Consider the following 17153-nt stretch of genomic DNA (forward strand, 5'->3'; position numbering starts at 1 on the left):
CATGGCAGTTGGGTGACAGTCAGTAGGGTCATGAGTCTGAAATCCAAGGGAGAAGTCTGAGCAAGAGATACAAATTTAGGGATCATAAGACATACATGGCATTTCAAGCTATGAAACCAGATGATCACAAAGTTAGTGAAGATAGAAAAGAGAAACACCCCAAGACTGAGCACTGGGTCACTCCAGTATTTCAAATTCTTCTCCTTTTACCAGTCTAGTATGCAGGGGCGATCTCCAGGCTGTTCTCACTCTTCTCTCCTCCAGCGCTAAGGACTGAGCTTCTCTGAACAAAAGACCATCTATTTCTCCTTTCATGTTGACTTCCTCTCAGCCACCGGCTTAGGGTGACCAATGTGACTTCTATTTCTTTCCCATATCACATTTGATCTTCATATGAACCATATATCCTCTATAGCACTTACAATAATTTGTATTTATTGTATTTGTATGCCTCTTTGTTTACCATCTGCTTGCTTCGCCATACTGAACCTTTCAGGAGCACACACCCAGTGTGTTGTTAAACCCAGCACCTAGCACAAGGCCTGAAATATTGAAGTAAAATATTGATATTTGTTGAAAGGATGTATACGAGCCATTCACTGATGACTCTCTGATATGTAATCTCAATCTGATTTTTTCCCTAAGCTTCAGAATTCACCAAACTTGCCATGAGGTCTTCATTTAGATGTCCCACAGACACTTCAAACTCAATATATGCAGGAAGAATTCTGGATATTGCTTTGTAAACCAGTGTCAGCCCCTCATTTAAATGAATGAAAACATCATTTACTTAGCCATCTAAATCAGAATCTAAAAGTCATCCTATACTCCTTTTTCTTTCACACCTGTTCCTACTGGTCACCAAATCTTGCCAATTCCTCTAAATATCCTTTAGCGTGGACTTTCGGCAAGATGGCGGCTTAGGAGGACGCTGGGCTCACCGCACGTCCTGCTGATCACTTAGATTCCATCTACACCTGCCTAAATAACCCAGAAAACAACAGAGGATTAGCAGAACGGAGTCGCCGGAGCCAAACGCAGACGAGAGGCCCGCGGAAGAGGGTAGGAAGGGCGGCGAGGCGGTGCGCGCTCCACGGACTGGCGGGAGGGAGCCGGGGCGGAGGGGCGGCTCGCCGGCCAAGCAGAGCCCCCGAGTCTGGCTGGCAAAAGCGGAGGGGCCGGGCGGACTGTGTTCCGACAGCAAGCACGACTTAGTGTCTGGGAGGTCATAAGTTAACAGCTCTTCTCGGAAAGCGGGAAGGCTGGAGGACAAAGGGAGGGAGAGCTGCTGAGCCCCCTGACAACAGAACTCAGTTTGGTGGGGAACAAAGGCGCTCGCCAGCGCCATCTCCCCCGCCCATCCCCCAGCCGAAATCCCAAAGAGAACCGGTTCCTGCCAGGGAACTTGCTCGCTCCGCACAAACACCCAACTCTGCGCTTCTGCGGAGCCAAACCTCCCACAGCGGATCTGACTCCCTCCCGATGCCACAGGGCCCCTCCTGAAGTGGATCACCTAAGGAGAAGCGATCTAAGCCTGCCCCTCCTGCCCCCGTGCACCTTGCCTACCCACCCCAGCTAATACGCCAGATCCCCAGCATCACAAGCCTGGCAGGGTGCAAGTAGCCCAGACGAGCCACACCACCCCACAGTGAATCCCGCCCCTAGGAGAGGGGAAGAGAAGGCACACACCAGCCTGACCGTGGCCCCAGCGGTGGGCTGGGGGCAGACATCAGGTCTGACTGCGGCCCCGCCCACCAACTCCAGTTATACACCACAGCACAGGGGAAGTGCCCTGCAGGTCCTCACCACGCCAGGGACTATCCAAAATGACCAAGCGGAAGAATTCCCCTCAGAAGAATCTCCAGGAAATAACAACAGCTAATGAGCTGATCAAAAAGGATTTAAATAATATAACAGAAAGTGAATTTAGAATAATAGTCATAAAATTAATCGCTGGGCTTGAAAACAGTATACAGGACAGCAGAGAATCTCTTGCTACAGAGATCAAGGGACTAAGGAACAGTCAAGAGGAGCTGAAAAATGCTTTAAACGAAATGCATAACAAAATGGAAACCACCACAGCTCGGCTTGAAGAGGCAGAGGAGAGAATAGGTGAACTAGAAGATAAAGTTATGGAAAAAGAGGAAGCTGAGAAAAAGAGAGATAAAAAAAATCCAGGAGTATGAGGGGAAAATTAGAGAACTAAGTGATGCACTAAAGAGAAATAATATACGCATAATTGGTATCCCAGAGGAGGAAGAGAGAGGGAAAGGGGCTGAAGGGGTACTTGAAGAAATAATAGCTGAGAACTTCCCTGAACTGGGGAAGGAAAAAGGCATTGAAATCCAAGAGGCACAGAGAACTCCCTTCAGACGTAACTTGAATCGATCTTCTGCACGACATATCATAGTGAAACTGGCAAAATACAAGGATAAAGAGAAAATTCTGAAAGCAGCAAGGGGTAAACGTGCCCTCACATATAAAGGGAGATCTATAACTCGTGACTGATCTCTCTTTTGAAACTTGGCAGGCCAGAAAGAATTGGCACGAGATTTTCAGGGTGCTAGACAGAAAAAATATGCAGCCGAGAATCCTTTATCCAGCAAGTCTGTCATTTAGAATAGAAGGAGAGATAAAGGTCTTCCCGAACAAACAAAAACTGAAGGAATTTGTCACCACTAAACCAGCCCTACAAGAGATCCTAAGGGGGACCCTGTGAGACAAAGTCCCAGAGACATCACTACAAGCATAAAACATACAGACATCACAATGACTCTAAACCCGTATTTTTCTATAATAACACTGAATGTAAATGGATTAAATGCGCCAACCAAAAGACATAGGGTATCAGAATGGATAAAAAAACAAGACCCATCTATTTGCTGTCTACAAGAGACTCATTTTAGACCTGAGGACACCTTTAGATTGAGAGTGAGGGGATGGAGAACTATTTATCATGCTACTGGAAGCCAAAAAAAAGCTGGAGTAGCCATACTTATATCAGACAAACTAGACTTTAAATTAAAGGCTGTAACAAGAGATGAAGAAGGACATTATATAATAGTTACAGGGTCTATCCATCAGGAAGAGCTAACAATTATAAATGTCTATGCGCCGAACACCAGAGCCCCCAAATATATAAAACAATTACTCATAAACCTAAGCAACCTTATTGATAAGAATGTGGTAATTGCAGGGGACTTTAACACCCCACTTACAGAAATGGATAGATTATCTAGACACACGGTCAATAAAGAAACAAGGGCCCTGAATGACACATTGGATCAGATGGACTTGACAGATATATTTAGAACTCTGCATCCCAAAGCAACAGAATATACTTTCTTCTCGAGTGCACATGGAACATTCTCCAAGATAGATCACATACTGGGTCACAAAACAGCCCTTCATAAGTTTACAAGAATTGAAATTATACCATGCTTACTTTCAGACCACAATGCTATGAAGCTTGAAATCAACCACAGAAAAAAGTCTGGAAAACCTCCAAAAGCATGGAGGTTAAAGAACACCCTACTAACGAATGAGTGGGTCAACCAGGCAATTAGAGAAGAAATTAAAAAATATATGGAAACAAACGAAAATGAAAATACAACAATCCAAACGCTTTGGGACGCAGCGAAGGCAGTCCTGAGAGGAAAATACATTGCCATCCAGTCCTATCTCAAGAAACAAGAAAAATCCCAAATACAAACTCTAACAGCACACCTAAAGGAACTAGAGGCAGAACAGCAAAGGCAGCCTAAACCTAGCAGAAGAAGAGAAATAATAAAGATCAGAGCAGAAATAAACAATATAGAAACTAAAAAAACTGTAGAGCAGATCAACGAAACCAAGAGTTGGTTTTTTGAAAAAATAAACAAAATTGACAAACCTCTAGCCAGGCTTCTCAAAAAGAAAAGGGAGATGACCCAAATAGATAAAATCATGAATGAAAATGGAATTATTACAACCAATCCCTCAGAGATACAAGCAATTATCAGGGAATACTATGAAAAATTATATGCCAACAAACTGGACAACCTGGAAGAAATGGACAAATTCCTGAACACCCACACGCTTCCAAAACTCAATCAGGAGGAAATAGAAAGCTTGAACAGACCCATAACCAGCGAAGAAATTGAATCGGTTATCAAAAATCTCCCAACAAATAAGAGTCCAGGACCAGATGGCTTCCCAGGGGAGTTCTACCAGACGTTTAAAGCAGAGATAATACCTATCCTTCTCAAGCTATTCCAAGAAATAGAAAGGGAAGGAAAACTTCCAGACTCATTCTATGAAGCCAGTATTACTTTGATTCCTAAACCAGACAGAGACCCAGTAAAAAAAGAGAACTACAGGCCAATATCCCTGATGAATATGGATGCAAAAATTCTCAATAAGATACTAGCAAATCGAATTCAACGGCATATAAAAAGAATTACTCACCATGATCAAGTGGGATTCATTCCTGGGATGCAGGGCTGGTTCAACATTCGCAAATCAATCAACGTGATACATCACATTAACAAAAAAAAAGAGAAGAACCATATGATCCTGTCAATCGATGCAGAAAAGGCCTTCGACAAAATCCAGCACCCTTTCTTAATAAAAACCCTTGAGAAAGTCGGGATAGAAGGAACATACTTAAAGATCATAAAAGCCATTTATGAAAAGCCCACAGCTAACATCATCCTCAACGGGGAAAAACTGAGAGCTTTTTCCCTGAGATCAGGAACACGACAAGGATGCCCACTCTCACCGCTGCTGTTTAACATAGTGCTGGAAGTTCTAGCATCAGCAATCAGACAACAAAAGGAAATCAAAGGCATCAAAATTGGCAAAGATGAAGTCAAGCTTTCGCTTTTTGCAGATGACATGATATTATACATGGAAAATCCGATAGACTCCACCAAAAGTCTGCTAGAACTGATACATGAATTCAGCAAAGTTGCAGGATACAAAATCAATGTACAGAAATCAATTGCATTCTTATACACTAACAATGAAGCAACAGAAAGACAAATAAAGAAACTGATCCCATTCACAATTGCACCAAGAAGCATAAAATACCTAGGAATAAATCTAACCAAAGATGTAAAGGATCTGTATGCTGAAAATTATAGAAAGCTTATGAAGGAAATTGAAGAAGATTTAAAGAAATGGAAAGACATTCCCTGCTCATGGATTGGAAAAATAAATATTGTCAAAATGTCAATACTACCCAAAGCTATCTACACATTCAATGCAATCCCAATCAAAATTGCACCAGCATTCTTCTCGAAACTAGAACAAGCAATCCTAAAATTCATATGGAACCACAAAAGGCCCCGAATAGCCAAAGGAATTTTGAAGAAGAAGACCAAAGCAGGAGGCATCACAATCCCAGACTTTAGCCTCTACTACAAAGCTGTCATCATCAAGACAGCATGGTATTGGCACCAGAACAGACGCATAGACCAATGGAATAGAATAGAAACCCCAGAACTAGACCCACAAACGTATGGCCAACTCATCTTTGACAAAGCAGGAAAGAACATCCAATGGAAAAAAGACAGCCTCTTTAACAAATGGTGCTGGGAGAACTGGACAGCAACATGCAGAAGGTTGAAACTAGACCACTTTCTCACACCATTCACAAAAATAAACTCAAAATGGATAAAGGACCTAAATGTGAGACAAGAAACCATCAAAACCTTAGAGGAGAAAGCAGGAAAAGACCTCTCTGACCTCAGCCGTAGCAATCTCTTACTCGACACATCCCCAAAGGCAAGGGAATTAAAAGCAAAAGTGAATTACTGGGACCTTATGAAGATAAAAAGCTTCTGCACAGCAAAGGAAACAACCAACAAAACTAAAAGGCAACCAACGGAATGGGAAAAGATATTCGCAAATGACATATCGGACAAAGGGCTAGTATCCAAAATCTATAAAGAGCTCACCAAACTCCACACCCGAAAAACAAATAACCCAGTGAAGAAATGGGCAGAAAACATGAATAGACACTTCTCTAAAGAAGACATCCGGATGGCCAACAGGCACATGAAAAGATGTTCAGCGTCGCTCCTTATCAGGGAAATACAAATCAAAACCACACTCAGGTATCACCTCACGTCAGTCAGAGTGGCCAAAATGAACAAATCAGGAGACTACAGATGCTGGAGAGGATGTGGAGAAACGGGAACCCTCTTGCATTGTTGGTGGGAATGCAAATTGGTGCAGCCACTCTGGAAAGCAGTGTGGAGGTTCCTCAGAAAATTAAAAATAGACCTACCCTATGACCCAGCAATAGCACTGCTAGGAATTTATCCAAGGGATACAGGAGCACTGATGCATAGGGCCACTTGTACCCCAATGTTCATAGCAGCACTCTCAACAATAGCCAAATTATGGAAAGAGCCTAAATGTCCATCAACTGATGAATGGATAAAGAAATTGTGGTTTATATACACAATGGAATATTACGTGGCAATGAGAAAAAATGAAATATGGCCTTTTGTAGCAACGTGGATGGAACTGGAGAGTGTGATGCTAAGTGAAATAAGCCATACAGAGAAAGACAGATACCATATGGTTTCACTCTTATGTGGATCCTGAGAAACTTACCAGGAACCCATGGGGGAGGGGAAGGAAAAAAAAAAAAAAAAAGAGGTTAGAGTGGGAGACAGCCAAAGCATAAGAGACTGTTAAAAACCGAGAACTGAGGGTTGATGGAGGGTGGGAGGGAGGGGAGGGTGGGTGATGGGTATTGAGGAGGGCACCTTTTGGGATGAGCACTGGGTGTTGTATGGAAACCAATTTGTCAATAAATTTCATAAAAAAAAAAAATAAATAAATATCCTTTAGCGTCATCCCTGCTACCTTTGCTTTAGTTCAGCTCCTCAATTTCTATTTCAAAAGCCTCATTATTACTCTTCTTGATTCTATCCTATCCTTCTTCAATTTATTCTACTTATTATTTCCAGAACAATCCTTTTATTTTTTTAAGTTTATTTATTTTGAGAGTGAGAGAGAGAGAGCGCACAAGTGGGGGAGGGCAGAGAGAGAGGGAGAGACAGAATCCCTAGCAGGCTCCACACCATCAGTACAGATCCCATCTTGGGGCTCAAACTCACAAACTGTGAAATCATGACATGAGCCAAGATCAAGAGTTGGAGGTTTAACTGACTAAGTCATCCAGTACCCCTAGAATAATCCCTTTAGAAACCAAAACTGATCAGCTACTCTATTAAGATTTCACATGACACCCTTTCACTCCCCTGCAAGGATCAGAAACCAGAGACCAATCCAGTTAATGTTCAGTTTGGACCACTTATTTGTTAAGTAAATTTGAACTTGTTTCCAACATTAAAATGAGAATATTTTGTGTACAAATTTAAATTTATGGCTCAGCTTGAAAAATCCAAATCTCTGGTAACACTGGACACAAATTTCCACATTCAGTAACCACATGGAGCTGAATGCCACCTACTTCCCATTGAATGGTGATGACCTGGATCCCAGGCCACCACAGTCCACCACCGCTCACATCACTCACATAGAGTATGTGACTGGTTCTGCTGGCCTAAAATGTAAACTTCAAATACCTTAACGTGACATATAAAACCATCTGGATATGCTTATTCAGGTGACCTTTCTAGAATCCCCCTTCCAGATGCCCCTCGCCTTCTGAGGCCCATCTCCCACCTACCTCACACTGTATAATCCTGACAATATATCTGCAGTTCTCTAAACACACCATGGTTTCTAGTTTTCCTCCAGTTAAATATACTGTTCCCTCTTTCAGGAATGCCCTCCTGCCCCTTTACACTCCTACTCATCCATCCAAAAACAGACAGATCCTTTTTTTATGGTGAAAAAGTTTAAATTCAGATTTAGCCAGCTGGACTCAGTTTAGATGATCCCAATTTTGTTGGCAACATCCAAAGCATCATAGTCAGGAGCCAGTCAAACATATGCCTTCTTTTCTCCATCGGGCCTGACCAGAGTGTTGACCTTGGCCATGTCAAAGTCACAGAGCTTCTTCACAGCCTGTTTGATTAGGTGCTTGTTGGCCTTGACATCCACAATGAAGACAAATGTATTGTTGTCTTCTATTTTCTTCATGGCTGACTCGGTAGTCAGGGGGAACTTGATGATGTCACAGTGGTCAAACTTGTTTCTCCTGAGGGTGTTCTCTCGAGGATATTTGGGCTGCCTTCGAAGACGCAGTGTCTTGGGCCATTGGAATGTAGGTAACTTGCATATCTTCTTTTTTTGTGTGATTGTGGATGCCTTTCAGCACCACTTTCTGACCTTCAAAGCAAGGGGTAGGGGCTTCCTTCATCACCTTCAGTACCATCTTCATGAAAGACAGATCTTGATGGGCCTGCAGATTCACTCCTTCCCCTTCAGATAGATTAACAGAGAGCCGTCTCAGGGGGTCTGGGTTAACATACAAAAAGTCTAGAAAACAAGAGCTGTTAGGCCTCTGAGGCTCCCCTTTCTAACAATATCATTTGCTCACCCCTTGTTACATAGTCGCAGGCATGTCCTCCATTCCTCTGACCCTACAGGGTTGGAACCTCTTTAAACTGGGACATAAGCCATCATGTATGCATCCTAGCACTGGACTAAACTACAGGTCAGTGAGAGAGCAGAAGATTGTGCTTTACCGCACAAACAATTCTCTGCTTGTAAGTTTTCCCGTAGTAACCCCTTTAAAGTATCTGCTTCACACAGTGCTGAAGGTATGCGTCCATGGCCCCGTGGCACAATACCTTCAATTTCCTGCCCAAGGCTTCATTGATTTATAAAGCTTTTCCTGCCTTCCCCCAGGAAGACTCAGATTCTTCGTTTAGATCCTCTTGCCACCGTGTTCATTCTTACTTCCCCCGGACACTTAGAAGATTTATCAACTTACTGCAATTCTTGGTGTGACTTCCTACTTTATTCATTTTTCCAATACCACACCAGGCAAAGGTAGAAGCTCAGTAAACATCCACATGAATTAACTGAATAATATCAACGGAGTCACTTTGATAACTTATAGCAGTTATTCACAAGACAAAGGAATGAGTCTTTCCATCTAACTTAGTACATACTGAAATAAATGACATTAGGTTCCATTTTTCTTCATTTCTTAGTATATTTATTTTTATTCTTTACAAAACAGTCTCATGGAATTGTTTTGAAGATTAATTTCAACAAAATGCCTACAAGGTACCCAGCAAAGAGTGGGTGCTGAAGAAAAGTACACTATATCAGGGAGGCAGTATTTGAGGTGGTTGAACACAAATGCTTTTGAATTCTAATTCAAGATTCTAATCCTGGGGCAGAAACAGGGCATAGCACAGAGCAGGCACTGAGTGTTTGTTGAACGAGTGAATGAATGCGCCAGTGAATGAGCAAATCCTGGTTCTGCACATTATTCTTGGGTTGCCCCCAAGCCTTCGCATTCACTGTTCTCTGCACCTAAAACAATCCCCAGGTGACTTCCTGAGGACACTGTTCAAAATGGTCTTCTTGAGAGGCCTTCTCAGAAAACCTAGATGAAATGGAACCTTCGTACTTGCCTTCTTCTTCCTCTACTTTGCCCTCTGATCTCCCACTATCCTCAACACTGTACACTTAGCTCTTCTCCAGCTCAAATTTAAGCTCAAGAGCACAGGAACTCTGTCTGCCTTGTTTGCTTTTGTATCTCCACCCAGAACAGTGTCTGCATGAATGAATTTTGAAGACACTTGGCTCGACTCCTCTTCCTCATTTGTAAAGTAATGGGGTGGAAATAAATGTACTAATGCCTTCTAGATGAAACTTGATATCATCCATTTCTCCCAGGTCTTTGCCCATTGAATATAGCAAAGAACTGTGTTCTTTTATGACTAAAATTCAAAATCTGTGCTGCTGGATAAAGTTGGTAAAGGGTCCCCCACTTCGTGTCCATACTTAAAAGCCTCTTCCACAGAGCCACTCTGAGCTGTCCAGATGGTAGCTCAATCCTAAAGTAGGAATAGATTTGTGTTTTCATAGAATTTAAAATTTTATAGCTGTGATGATTCTAAAAGCTTACCTGGACAAACTGACTCATTTTACAGGTATGGACTGTGGAGACCAGAGGGGACAACTGACTTAGTTAAGATTACACACTTAGTGGCAGAGCCAGGAACACACACACACACACACACACACACACACACACACACACACATTTTAGGATCCTAACCCACACGCATTATAGTAAGTGACGGTCCTCTATCATTAAAAGGGTACCACCAGCATCCAAATATCTACCCCCAATTCTGAAATCATTTTTCTACCATAACACCGGGATTGCTCCTCAGTCTTGCTAATGGCCATGCCCATTAATATTACCCCAGTGGAAATATCATTTCATTCTTCCAGCAGCTGAATCTCTCATAACAAGCTAAGGTGGAATTAGTGACAGACAGAGCCCGAAGCCATTAAGAGTATGAGTTCCTCAGAAGCAATTTTCCCCTGTCCTCTGTTGTAGTATGAATCTGTTTCTTGTGGTTTCATGGGACCCATAACTCTTGCCAAATCTGAGTCCTAAGGCTACTAGACAGGAGCTTCACGAATTATGAATTTTCAGAGTCTTAAGATAGCTATTCGATTTAACCAACAGTGGCAACTGATTTAATCAAGCAGTCACTCTGGTTTAAAAGACTCTGTAGTTCTGCAGATGCTATTTAACCTTCCCTGCTCTGTGTTCTGCTGGAATTTGGCTTCAAATCCACCCTAATGACCATGGGCAGTCAGAATTAATCAGTTCTTCCTACTCACACCCACTGCAAGTCCAAAAAAAGAATGACAAATTTTCTTAACCACAGTCACTAACATTGTAGAAGACATCACTGCCCTCTGGTGGAAATACTAAAATCTATTCCTGAGAATTTTGCCAAAAGTTTATCAAGCAAAAATCTGACTCCCTAGAAATGTGCAAGTTAAAAGGTCATGGGATCTGGGGACTGTGTTATTATCTTACATCATTTTCTTCTCCCTAATCTCTCAACCCCTGGTTCAAACAGCCTCAGGCACCTGGAATTCCTCATCAGATGTCTTCAGGATAGTAACCCTGAGAGGCTGAAATTTCTCAGTTAATATGGGCTTAGACAAAACACCAGTGGTCACTTTAGGACAAGACCAAAGTTTATATTCATAAACTAAAATTAACACACTATTAACATTTTATGGGGAGCTCTAATTCATGAATCTACAAAGAGCTGGCTTCTGCACAAATTCAGCCAATTTGCAAAACACCTGTTAGTTCTTTCCTGGGAGCCTCAGGGCACTTTTTCCCCTCTGCCAAGTGGACATTGTAAAAAAAGTAGAAGAACCACTTTCACAGAAGAAGCCTCCTCCAATGACTCTGATATGACTCCTTTCAACTTCAAGAATTATTTTTTTAGGCCTGTGGATGTCCATCCTGCTGCTCAACAGAATCATCTGGAGAGTTTGTTGTTGTTATTGCTTAATACAGATTCCCAGGCACCACCCATACTTACTGAGTCAGGATTTCAGAGAATGGAGAATCAAACTTTTCACGAGTGAGTGAAGTCTCTAAGTAAACCTTAAACTTCTGAGCACAGTATTTCTTTTGTATTTCTTACATAACTGACGACGTGAAAATTAACTCCCTTTTCTGTTTCCTAAGGCTTTCATTCATACGTCTCCATCCTCTTGTGCCTGGGCTATTGCGATGGATATAGTGTCTTATGGGAACAGATATACTTCCCATCCATCTTCTCCTCTGCTTTCAGAGTGATATTTCTAGACACCAGTTAGATCCTGCTACTCCCCAGCATATAACCTTTTGTTGGCTCTTTCACTAGGCATGATGAAATTCTTGTTTCCTGGCATGATATGCAAAAGCTAGGCTTCAACCATGACCAATGACTTACAGCTCCTTGGAGCACACTGCATGGTGTCGAGTCTCTTGGCTTTGGCCTCAGGCTCTGCTTGGACTGCCCTTCCCCACCCCTACCCCTCTCTGCAGCATTAGCATTTATAATGTTTCAAGACTCTCAAGATCCCCTCTTTTATGAATCATTTCTCTGGCACCCCACCTCGGCCCAGGTACAATTGGCTATCATACCTATAATGCTTTACTATGTTTTTTTGTTCTCCTGCCTGTGGAAAGCTAGAACTTCTGTGAGAATGAGAGAATTATGTGAGAGTCATTTTCTATATCCCTAGAAAACATTACTGCTGAATGAACAGACGAACAGAGATGCCTAATGTGTGCATAATTTCAGCTTTGACTCTCAGTTTATCATTTCTCCATTGACAAACAGATTGACAAACAAAGCCCTGTGTAAAGTCACATGATTAACAAACCTGAGGAGAGAATCAGAATCCAAGAGTTCTTCCTCAGGTGGAAGATAAAAGCAGTCCCTTCACTTGATAGGTCATAATGTGGGCTCACACACAGCTGGGAGTAACAGAAGCTGTTTGGGAGCCCAAACAGAAGCAGCTAGACCTTGAGAGAGGCCACTGCTCCTCAGATTCTGTAAGAACGCCCTCCTCCCATGCCCTCAGGTTCTGGAAGAGCTTGATTCAGTTCAAGCTTTGAGTATATTTAATCATTTATTAATAAATCATTGGCATATCATTTAATTGTATCACAATTATACTTACATTTTGCTGTTTAACTATCACATGACCCTCTGATGGGTAAATTAATTTTATTTATAAACCTATACTACTCTAATAAAGAACTGTTAAGAATCAAAATAAAGGAGTGCCTGGGTGGCTCAGTCAGTTGAGCATCTGACTCTTGGTTTTCGGCTCAGGTCATGATCTCGCAGTCCGTGAGTTCGAGCCCCGAGTCAGGCTCTGTGCTGACAGCTCGGAGCCTGGAGCCTGCTTCAAGTTCTGTCTCCCCCTCTCTCTGCCCCTTCCTCTCTCATGCTCTGCCTGTCTCTCTCTCTCAAAAATAAATAAACATTAAAAAATATATATATCAATATAGGCAGGAAGAAAATGCAGCTGTTTTTCTTCATCCACAACTGGAATAGTTCCCTGATCTCTCTATTCCTAAAATAATTTCTGCAGTAAGTCAAATAATTTCTAATTTCTATGATACAACTAGGTCTAGATTTCAGTTACAAAGAAAAAAATGGAAATAGGGAAGAAGGAAGAACATTTATATGCCCAATTAATTTACTGAAGTACAAACCATCTACTTAATTAAAAACAAAACAACAACAAAACAACAACAAAAACCTGTGTATTGAGCACATCCTTTGTCAATCTGCTTAACCACCTGAGAGGTAGAGACCCTTATAATCTCCATTACAGTGGTATAGATGGATTGACTAATTGCCCCAGTGACCCAGGTCAGTCCTAATTCCCTCTAATTCCACTGCCTTCCTCATGTCAAAAAGAGTAGGAAGCTTCATCTCTCATCTTTTTAGGTTAGTTTCTGAAAGAAAATTCGTATAATATAAACTCTCATTTCTGAATTTATAACAGAGGAATCCATTCCTAGAGGAGTTAATTTAAGGTCACCACTGCTTATAATTGTGTTGTCTCAATACTGTAGTCATTAGTTATGTGTGGTATTGAGCACTTGAAATCTGGCTAGTGCAACTGAGGAACTGAATTTTTTATTTTAGTCAATTTAAATTTAAACTGAAAAACTGATACTGAATTCAAGGGAAAACTTTTAAGTATGTTTGGAATAACTTGGATACATCAATTCAGTTTTTCTTTTTTTTTTTAAGTTTTATTTATCTAAGTATTCTCTACATCTAGCTTGGACTTGAACTTATCAAGAATCACAAGCTCTTTCAACTGAGCCAACCAGGCATACTGTGAATTTACTTTTTCAACTGTAAGCTTTATAAAGTCTAAATGCAGATAAAATATTTCTAATGAAAATTTAAAATCCGAATTGAGAAGTGCTGTTGGTATAAATATTTGCCAGATTTTTAAAACAGCATAAAAATGAAATGCAATGTATCTCATTGATTTCTGTATTGTACACATTGAAGTAATATTTTGGGTACATTGTGATAAATAAAATACATTATTAAAATTAATTTTACCTATTTTTTTACTTTTTTAATGTGGCTACTAGAAAATTTTAACTTACAGATGTGATTCACATCATACTTCTATCAGACAGCATTGGCTTAGAAAAATCTCTAGAAGATGATGGAGCACCTGGATGGCACAGTCAGTTAAACATCCAACTTTGGCTCAGGTCACAATCTCATGGTTCATGACCCCACCCCGGCAGAACTTTCCTTACAAAGATCACATCTGTGTAAGTGTCCTCAGTTTCCCATCAGCATCCCAGAGTTCTCCTGAGGCATGTTTACACGTACAGTTAAGGTCATTATGTAATATAAGTAGCAGGGCTATGAGAGAGAAAAGAGGCAGATGCCTCAGGTAAAATAACAAGCTCCAATGAAGGATCTCTTGCCATGTTTTCCTACAGATACAACAATCATCTCAGTGGCAAGACTCAATAGGTTAATACTTGGTGGGGCGCCTGGGTGGCGCAGTCGGTTGAGCGTCCGACTTCAGCCAGGTCATGATCTCGCGGTCCATGAGTTCGAGCCCCGCGTCGGGCTCTGGGCTGATGGCTCAGAGCCTGGACCCTGTTTCCGATTCTGTGTCTCCCTCTCTCTCTGCCCCTCCCCCGTTCATGCTCTGTCTCTCTCTGTCCCAAAAATAAATAAACGTTGAAAAAAAAATTAAAAAAAAAATAGGTTAATACTTGGTATTATCAAATGTTAATATTAAGGCCATATACAACCCCAAATTAATAATCAAGTTTGTCCTATATACAGAGATGCCATTTTATTACTCTAATAATCTTGTGTCATAATCTTTATTCAGCAATAAACTGTCTTTTTCTGTCTTTAAAAACAGAACAACTACAAAATAGATATAATTGGTAGATTTTTCCCAAGGGACTATTTGATTTTGATAAAAAGAAAAATTGATAGGAATATATATCTCTGTGCTAGATAACTCTCAAGGGTATCAAATTTCACAGGTGACTATCAAGTATATTTTCTGGATAATGTTAATCAAATTATGTCACTGGTAATTTCCTTGCATGTTGACATTTTAATATTTTGATGACTTCGTAAATCAAGGATACTGAATAGGCTCCTTGTTAGATAAGACTGTAAATTAACAAACCATTTATTTATTTATTTATTTATTTATTCTAATGTTTATTTATTTATTCTAATGTTTATTTATTTTTGAGATAGACAGGGAGCATGAGCAGGAGAGGGGCAGAGAGAGAGGGAGACACAGAATCCAAAGCAGGTTCATGCAGTAGATGCAGAGCCCCAATACAGGGCTTGAACTCATGAGATCATGACCTGAGGTGAAATCAAGAGTCAGACACTTAACTGACTGAGCAAACCAGATGCCCCAACAAACCATTTTTAAACTGAGGTTTAGTGAGAGTATTTTCATTACTGCCTAGTAGCACAGGTGTCATATGACTTTGCATTAATATCCTCATTGGTGCAAATTATAGTGGGAAATCTCAAGAGAAGGTGGTCTCAACTCAGCTCCCACAGATATGGAGGTCATGACCTGGGCCTTGGGTGTCTAAGTCTCTAACCAGACAGCTGAGAATCCTCATTTCACCAGATATATCATCAGTAAGTTCTCTGATTAGGTCTCCTCTTTTTCTAGGTAATCTGATTTCTATCTGTGGTTCTATACACAGTATCCTCTAGGTCAGTAAAATTTCTGACCATGACCCACTGTAGGAAATATACCCAGACACATACATACATAATACTTAATTTTTAAAAGATTACCTTTACTAAGAAAGATGCTCTCTGATGTTTTCTATGCTATTAATAAGTTATCCAGTTTCTTTTTTAAAAATAAATTGTTTTGAAGCCACTGAAATGACTTCAGAACCTACCTAGTGTTGGAACCCACTGTTTGAAAAACACAACTCTAGTCTGATGAACTACCTCTTGGCTGTAATAGCTAAGGGAACTTTTGAATATAGGAGTAAGATGGCTCTCCAAAGAATGCTGTTTAAAAATACCTTGTTTACTATTTGGTATTATTATTAATCTTTTCGATCAATTAAAAATGAAAATTTATATTATAATCTCATGATAGGATGTGTACTTTTCAGATATATTTGAAAATTTAAATGAGTTCTTTCTTAAACTGCAAAAAAATGACACCAACCACATTAAAGGTTGGAAAGGAAAGACCACAAGACTATGTAATTTATTTTAAAAGTGTTCACTGAGGATTTTTAGTGTTCCTCTTTGCAGTATTTAGGTAAACATTGGCTTTAAGACACTGTTTTAGAAATCTATCACTCTCATTTGGATTATAATAAATAAGGTGATTAGATTTGAAGATCTATATGAAATTTAAAAACCTAATAGCATATAAGTAAAATAGAGAAAGACAAATACCATGATTTTACTCATGTGTGGAATTTAAGAAACAAAGGGAAAAAAAGGAAGAAAGAGAGAGGAATCCAGAAACAGACTCTTAACTATAAAGAACAAACTAATGGTTACTAGAGGGGGGCAGGAGGGGGGGTGAAATAAGTTGTGGGGATTAAAGAGTTCACAATCATGGTGAGCACTGAGTGATGAAAACAACTGTTGAATCACTATATTGTACACTTGAATCGAATACAACACTGTAGTTAACTATACTGGAATTAAAATAAAAAACTTAATAAAAATTTTAAAAAACTCAATAGCATAATAAACTCATTTGAAACCAGCATTCAAAATGCTGGCCAATATTGGCAGGAAAGTTTAACAATCTTGAGTCCAAAGCATACTATTATCATTATATAAGAATTTGCACCTAATATAGACTTTATAATCACTTGTTTGGAAAGAAATCAAATTACTTTTTACAGCATTAATAACCACATACTATAATTGAAAAGACTTTCAGTAAAGCAGTGCAATTATGAAAAAAGTGATAAAACCAATTGAAAACACCAACCTGTCCTGCTACAACTTGTATTCCTTAATGTGCATTATCTCATATCAGGTAGACCATGGAGCATGGTGACAGTATGACAAGGAATGGTGCTGGCTCACACATGTATTTTACAATTAATTTCTCACAATTAAAGATAAACTTTAGCATGGGGCACCTGGGTGATTCAGTCGGTTAAGCAGCCAACTCTT

At 40.3% G+C, this 17153-nt stretch overlaps 1 pseudogene; it reads right to left on the bottom strand.

The window, feature by feature from the left end:
- Nucleotides 1-7890: 7890 nt before the first annotated feature.
- Nucleotides 7891-8338, bottom strand: LOC125170593 (60S ribosomal protein L23a-like; annotated as a pseudogene).
- Nucleotides 8339-17153: the final 8815 nt, after the last annotated feature.

Source organism: Prionailurus viverrinus, chromosome B4, assembly GCF_022837055.1.
Source record: "Prionailurus viverrinus isolate Anna chromosome B4, UM_Priviv_1.0, whole genome shotgun sequence".
Classification (NCBI taxonomy): Eukaryota; Metazoa; Chordata; class Mammalia; order Carnivora; family Felidae; genus Prionailurus; species Prionailurus viverrinus.